Below are 7,449 nucleotides of genomic sequence, written 5' to 3' on the forward strand. Positions count from 1 at the left end.
ATATTTTAAAGCTGCCTCATAATTTTTGAAAACAGGTGTGACATAAATTATATATATATTAATATTTAATATGTGCAAGATTTTATAATAGAGTGATTTCAATATAGCAGATGTCAGCCAGCTAGCATATGTTGAGGATTTACTGGGTATAGAGTCCCTTATTATGGGATGTGAATAGATGGAAGAGAAGCGATTAATTCCTTCAAATCACCAGACATGCAAAGATAAAATCTATTATCTTTGCCTTCAAGGATCATACAATCCAGTAAGAATGGAAGATAACAACAATATGCATAAGAAAAGCATTAAAAAGAAATATGTACAAAACACTATGTATATAACCCAGTGCAGTTATGGCTACATCTGAGCAGGCCAGAAAAGATATTTGAAGAAGAGATGAAGCTGGTAGTGGGTCTTCTAGGACTACAAATTGGCCAGGAAAAGATATAGAAGAATGATACTCAATGTCAAAGACTTGCAGGGCAAAAACTTGAATTTACAAGAAAGAAGGCATATTTCCATCATGAGACATCTTCTGATGGGACTGGAACATGGGTACCTGTTAGGTGGTTACTGGAACTGAGTTTGAGCAGGCAGGCAGTAATGTGATTTCTCTGGAAGATTCCTTCATTATCTTTAAGAAAAATTATGTGATATTTTGATTCTTTCATCTAAAATTACCATTTTGTTTTAATATAAAACTGACTTTCCATGCAAATAATAGATCCAAATGAGAGATCCCAGAACACTTACCAAATTCCTTTTATGTTTCAAGTATATCCATCATAGTTCCATATGCTTCTGAGAATCTGAGAAGCAGAAAAATATGATAAGCAGTTCAAAATAAATGAGAACACCTAAGGGTTATTTGAGTTAGACCAATGAAATATGCTGTAACTATTGATTAGTATGAGAAAGTTTACTGCTGAGTCTTTCTGGCTATATCTATAGACTTTGGAGAGTATCATGTAAACTGGGCTTCCACTCTTGATTCTTGAGCATTGCTTCAGTAACTCCAAATTAGTTCTGGCCGTGTACTCACATCATGGAGAGGTATTTGTATTCTAAGGGGAAAACATATATATATTGCCAAAAGAATAAAATTTCTGAAATGATGTTGAACACAATATAATGTAATTCATATTCTTTCCATTGTCCAAATACCAAAGTCTACCTCTAACAGAGAAAGGATAAAAGTACATTCTGTCCTCAGAATAAAGTCAGGAGCTGAACAATTTTTGTTGTTGTTGTTGACCAATGAATAATAGGTTTTTGAGAACATTTGTTTTACAAAAAAATAAAATAGAGAAGTTTAGACAAATCCATTTTCAATGAAAAACTAAAGTGTTAGTGAAATTGCATAAGGCTAGGAATTGAGGTATCCAGCTGCTTTCTTCAATAAGCTAGTATTCTACAATTGGATTTTGTGATTGAAATAATCACTGTTTCGTATTTTCTCAGCCATTTCAAAGTGGTGATGTTAAGGTACTTTATACCTCTTAAAATAGTAAAAAAAAGTATTCTCAAAGCTTACTTTCAAGTAAAGATGAACAATTCTAATGCAAATTTATAGAATTGATTATATATATAAGACATCTAGCTCATCAGGTAAAATTTTATATTTAAGGATTTCCCTCATTTTTCTTATGGGAAAAGATATATTGAATAAATTATTAATATTTTTAAAATGGTATTAAAGAACATTTTTGATATTTTGTATTGTAAGAATAAAGATGCATTGCTGTATTAAATTTCAGAAATATTGGTGTCTGAAAGACCATTAATAGAAGTATTAAAAACCTAAAAAGACCCAGGAGATACTCCCTGAGTGGCTCTGATTCTTCTGAGGTTACTTTCAAATCCAGAGGGTTGACTGAATCCATTATTAAAGTCTGTCCCAACCAACAGATGTCAGGACAACAATATTATGTCAGAAAAAATTTTATAACAGCATAAAATTTATTATTTTATTTTTTTCATCCCTGACAACAGTCTTTATTCAAAACAAAATAGAAAAACAATAAAAGAAAAAAAAACTGTTTTGGTCTTTGTCCTGCATTCCTAGTATACAGCATCTAAAATGCCTGGGATTTCTAGAGTGACAGAGGTGTCTTTTGTGACTTATAAAAAGTATAAACCATACCTGAGTTTATGTGAATGAGAGGACCCACAGTAAGGCCCCCAGATAGCCTCAGATTAGGGGCTGTTCACCAGAAAGACCAAAGGTGAATAGAGAGTTGTACTTTTAGCATAAAATTTAGAGTTCATGTCATAAAACATGAATTGTGAATCCAAGCTATGTAAGATTTTCAACTTATTCAATTAAACTTGCATCAGTATTATCAAACTGAACAGTCCAGATGCCTAATTCCGATGTCCATGGAGGAGAAATTAGGGATTTAATACACTCACTTACATTTTGTACTATGTACAAAAAAAATGCGGTGTTCTCATTGATCTTTGTGGTTCCAGCTGTGATGATCCATGTAGAAAAATATCATTCTGTATTTTATCATTCTGAAAAATATCATTGCTGTATTAAATTTCAGAAATATTGGTGTCTGAAAGACCATTAATAGAAGTATTAAAAACCTAAAAAGACCCAGGAGATACTCCCTGAGTGGCTCTGATTCTTCTGAGGTTACTTTCAAATCCAGAGGGTTGACTGAATCCATTATTAAAGTCTGTCCCAACCAACAGATGTCAGGACAACAATATTATGTCAGAAAAAATTTTATAACAGCATAAAACGCAGGGACTAGAATTTATACTCTTCAAGGAAAATAAGCTTGCTTTAATTTTCTTTACTGTGTACTAGAAAACTGGAGCTGAGTCGGAAAACTGAGTCCAATTCTCATTTTGTAGCTCAGCATGTTGTGTGACTCTTCCCATAGCCAGTCAGCAAACTTCCTGATGGGCTTGCTGATGGCCAGGCACTGTGCTACATGCAACACAAAGTCAAATTCGACAAGGAGCTTACTCTGTAATCAGAGCTTATTTCAGCTCTTCAACCCTGTTTCCTCATCTGTCATATGGGGTATTTTTTTTTTTTACCCCTTCCATAGTAATAAGGTTGTTAGCAATCTTGACTATGTTAAAAGTGGTTAAATTAGATGTATCCACATATGTAAGCACACGTTTGTATACACATGAGCACACACAGATACACACACTCAACATAACTTCCTCCTCCATATCTTTTGAATTCTACAAAATGGTTTTATCTATATCCTTAACCAAGTAACATTTTCCATGTGTGGCTGAAAAGAAAAAAATTGATTTATTAAAAGTATCACAAAATTTAACTTCAAATGCAGATTAGGCAGATTTACAGGGATTGGGCACTCACCTTGACTATTTTTTGCTTAGAGGTGGGTAACTGAGTTTGATGTATGAAGTCAGGATCTTTTTTTTCTGAGGAGCATCAGCTACTGCATTGAAACCAGGCTTCTACCTCCTCTGATAAAAAAAGAAAGATGTTTAATTCATTGTGAACTCACGGTATCTGTGTTTGTCCAATACTGACCTAGTTGTCAGTTGGGACTTTAGAAGTGGATTTGTGGTTAAGAGTGTGTAGGTAACTAAAAAGAAACAGAGTAAATCATTATGACCCTTGTGAATAAAATAATTCATACCTATGGACACGAGGCAAAACTACCAGGGTATAGGCCATATTGACACATAGACCGCTGTTTGAGTCATCCTGTTGGCCAATAGTAATTAATCAGAGAGCCTTCCAAGTGTGACCTAAATAAGAGAAGAATGAAAGTATACTTATCAAGACAGTATGTTGAAACTTTCACTTCTTAGATACTTTCTATAGCCCAGGTCACCATCAATATCCAACAAAGCAGATCCATATGTATATGGTGGTTTCTTATTTCCTTTTTTCTCACAATAGTAATATAAAACTTTATCCAATGTACAGCAATGTTACTATAGTTAATAATACTGTATTGTATACTTGAAATTTGCTAAAAGAGTTCTCAACTGTTCTCTTTGCATATACAAAAAAAAGGGTAACTATGTGAGAGGAATAGATATGTCAATCAGCTTGAATAGTATTAATCATTTCATAATGTGTGTGTGTATATATGTATCAAATCATCACATTGTACACCTTAAATATATACAATTTTTATTTGTCAATTATACTTTGATAAAGCTGAAAAAATAAAAATAAAACTAATAGAAAAAACCCTACATAATTTAGTGTAAACACTAACAGGAATGTCTGGTATTATATATAACCTATAGAATGATAGTTCTCCCCACTATTGATCTGATTTTCTTTCTTTAGAATTCTTTGGAGACTACTGCTTCTAAAAACTTTCTTATCATTTTTGCCAATTTCAATGCTCATCATCTTATTTTCTCTGTGGGCGATATTCCATCAATGGGTGTGACAACCCCACTAGTTATTCTTTAAATATCATACAAAATGTATTTATTTATCTTTGTAGTCTGGCCCTATCCTGAACATAGGATCCAGACTTTCAACTTCATCATGCCATAATGATATTCATGCAACATCCTCAAACTATGTTCAGAAATAAACTTGATGTCTTTGCCTCATCATCCAAGGTCTTTGTTGTTGTTTCAAGTCACTTAATGACACAAATATTTACAGGAACACTCCAACATCTATGCAATCAATCCTTAAATATCAGACTCTTTAATTCCTAATTATTCCTCGTCTGTACTTCATCTTTCCTAATTTTGCTTAAATTATTGCCTGAAATACAATTTAGATCATATATTACAACAAGACTCTACTATCCTGCAATACTGGGTTAGGTTCTTTAGTATATCCAGTTACATAGTTAAAAATTGGTCAGTGCCATTTCCACAAATTAATCTTTCTACTTCCCTTAGAAACTTGTAGTGTTAAGGAAGAGGTCAAATATTGATGACTCAGACTCTGTCCCAAAAGAAGGGAAGAAAGGGAATTTAAAACACTTTGGATCTCTATCCTTGACTACCTAGTATGAAATGACCCATTAATAAAACCAGAAATGATTTCATTAGAATAAGTAAAAAAGGAATTGAAAGAGTAGACATTAAAGGAAGATTTCCCATTTACTCTCAGAAAATCATTTTTTTGTATATCTTTCTGGGGAAAGTCAAACTCATTATAAGATTATCCCATAGGAACAACTTGTTATTACTAGACATTAAAGATATTGCCCCAGATGAGTCAATGAATGAATATCTTCTGATTTTAATTTTCAATAGACTTCATACTCATAACATACTCAGCACTTTTATAAATGCTCTATTTATGAAAGATGTATTTATAGGCAATGTAAGAGGATTCATCTTCTTTTTATTTTAATTAAGAAAGCCAAGTAGAGATTAATTAAATCTGATTTGCATGACATGTTAGTTGCTATATCTTGAACAAGGCACATAAACAAAATGTGGTCTTGAAAAAGGACCAAATTGCCACTTTCCAAAATAAAGTAATGGATGAAAGTGTGGTAGTCATTAAGCCCTTTAACACTTTAATGACAAAAGTGATCTTATCCTTTAAAGACAATTCATTAGAGTTTGGAACTGATGTCACATTTGGTCTGGTCAGAGCACCTATTTGCTGTTCCATAAGAAAACATCTGCTAATGCAAGTGGCCAGTTTTAGGTATTTCTTACCCATTTCTCTTTCCTAATATGCTATTATCCACTTTGGAGATGGTTCTCTCTTATCCTCAAAAAGAGCCTCTCTTCTCGTTACCAGGTTAATACTTACCCAGTATTTACAGGGAGAGTTGCTCTAGAAATACCCAGTATGATGGATGGAATAGACTAGGATTCAAGGGCTAATGGAAAATCTAATAGGAATCCTACCTCCCTGGAGGAATATAGTATTATGATGATACAATATAATAAGGTAGTCTGTTTTCTTAAACATATAATATGGTACCTGATCTGAGAATGAGCCCAAACTTATTGAGTGAAAACCTAGGGGCAAAATCTCTACTGTCAACCAGTGGTCTCAAGAGCATACTCTGAACCTGAGAGATATACATCGAGGAAATAACCTTCTTGGAAAGGAAGCAGGACTCCTTGATAGATTGTTAGCCTCATGCTATAAGGGAGCTTTCGGTACATCTTGAACATTGAGTTAATGGTCAAGTCTGGTGAGCCAAGTCTGTAGGCAAGGAAGCAACAACAAATCTGAAAACTTTGGGGGCACGGAAAACATTTCATTCCCCCCTCCTAATGCTCGTTAGTGTTTCATTCCTGACTTATCTCCGGTCCCATATCCTCTCTGCCCCAAGGGAGTGAAATCACCAACTGACTGATGGTTGCAAGGAGAAGGAGAAGCTCAGCCTGTGTAACTCAGCCTCTTGTGTTTTCTTCCCCTGGGAGTGAGCTATCAAGGAGCACACACTTTCTCCTGCTCCTCCAGGGTAGATCAATCTGTCTAATTTAGGGGATCATCTTTGGAAAACTCACTTGCTCAAATATATAAATAACATTCTCCTGTATGACCTTTATCAGTAAAAAAAGGAAATATTTTGGTTGCCATCTGTCTTACTTCTCAGTTGGTTAAGAACTATGACATGTAAGAGAAATGCTATATTTCGGAGGTTCTTAAATTCAAATTTCTTAGTATCTTAAAATTTCTCCCTAGTACTAACAATAAAACATAACAATAAAGCATTAAATGAGCTAATGCATGTAAAGTACTTAGTACAGGCATATCATGTTTCACTGGGCTTCACAGATATTGCATACTTTACAAATTGAAGGTTTGTGGCAGCCCTGCATCAAGCAAATCTATCAATGCCATTCTACCAATAGCTTTTGCTCACTTAATAAATAACTTCACTGAGTCCATATAGAATGGAAATGATCGACAGCTCCCCTTATGAATAATGAACCCTTACTGAAATACTGGATTTGTAAATAGCTGTTAGTAGGATCTTAGGCTAAATAATCTAGTACATTTATCAACACTTCCAAATGCTTCTCAAACCAAAGCATGGGTATAGCAAAAACTTGTGTCCTAAGTGAGGCCATGTGGTATCTCTCTCTGTCATTCACTAGGATGATCTTTCCTTGTTGGGTTTAGTAGAAACCAGTTATAAAAGTTATAAAAGTGCTCCTGAAAGCAACCACAACAGGACTATAAATTAGTTTTTCATAATAAAAAAAAGTCTTCTTTCTGAATGAGTCACCACATTTAAAGATCCTCCTGCGATTAAATACAATAAATCTTTCTATGTTTGGAATTCAGAAGGTCACAGACTTTCATGTTCAAAATCTCCTTGAAGAAGAGGGCAATGAGCAACAAGCCTGGCATATTTTTTCACCATTTTTTGTAGGCCCAGAAAGGAAGTCTGTGTTCCACAGCATCAATCTCTAGGGGTCCTCTTCTGACACAGTGGTGCTTTGGTGAAAACAAAATTCTGAAAATGCTTACTTGCTTCTAGCTCTATCTCCGTG

At 34.1% G+C, this 7,449-nt stretch overlaps 1 long non-coding RNA gene across 1 annotated transcript; it reads right to left on the minus strand.

Moving 5' to 3' along the window:
- Positions 1-506: 506 nt before the first annotated feature.
- On the minus strand, positions 507-3,461 carry LOC118354428 (uncharacterized). The gene is made up of 3 exons (XR_004814858.2): positions 3,350-3,461; positions 754-809; positions 507-634 (listed from the first exon to the last, which is right to left on the minus strand). It is a non-coding gene; the product is annotated as an uncharacterized LOC118354428 (long non-coding RNA).
- Between the last annotated feature and the right edge of the window lie 3,988 nt (positions 3,462-7,449).

The sequence above is a fragment of the Canis lupus genome, chromosome 4 (assembly GCF_003254725.2).
Source record: "Canis lupus dingo isolate Sandy chromosome 4, ASM325472v2, whole genome shotgun sequence".
Classification (NCBI taxonomy): Eukaryota; Metazoa; Chordata; class Mammalia; order Carnivora; family Canidae; genus Canis; species Canis lupus.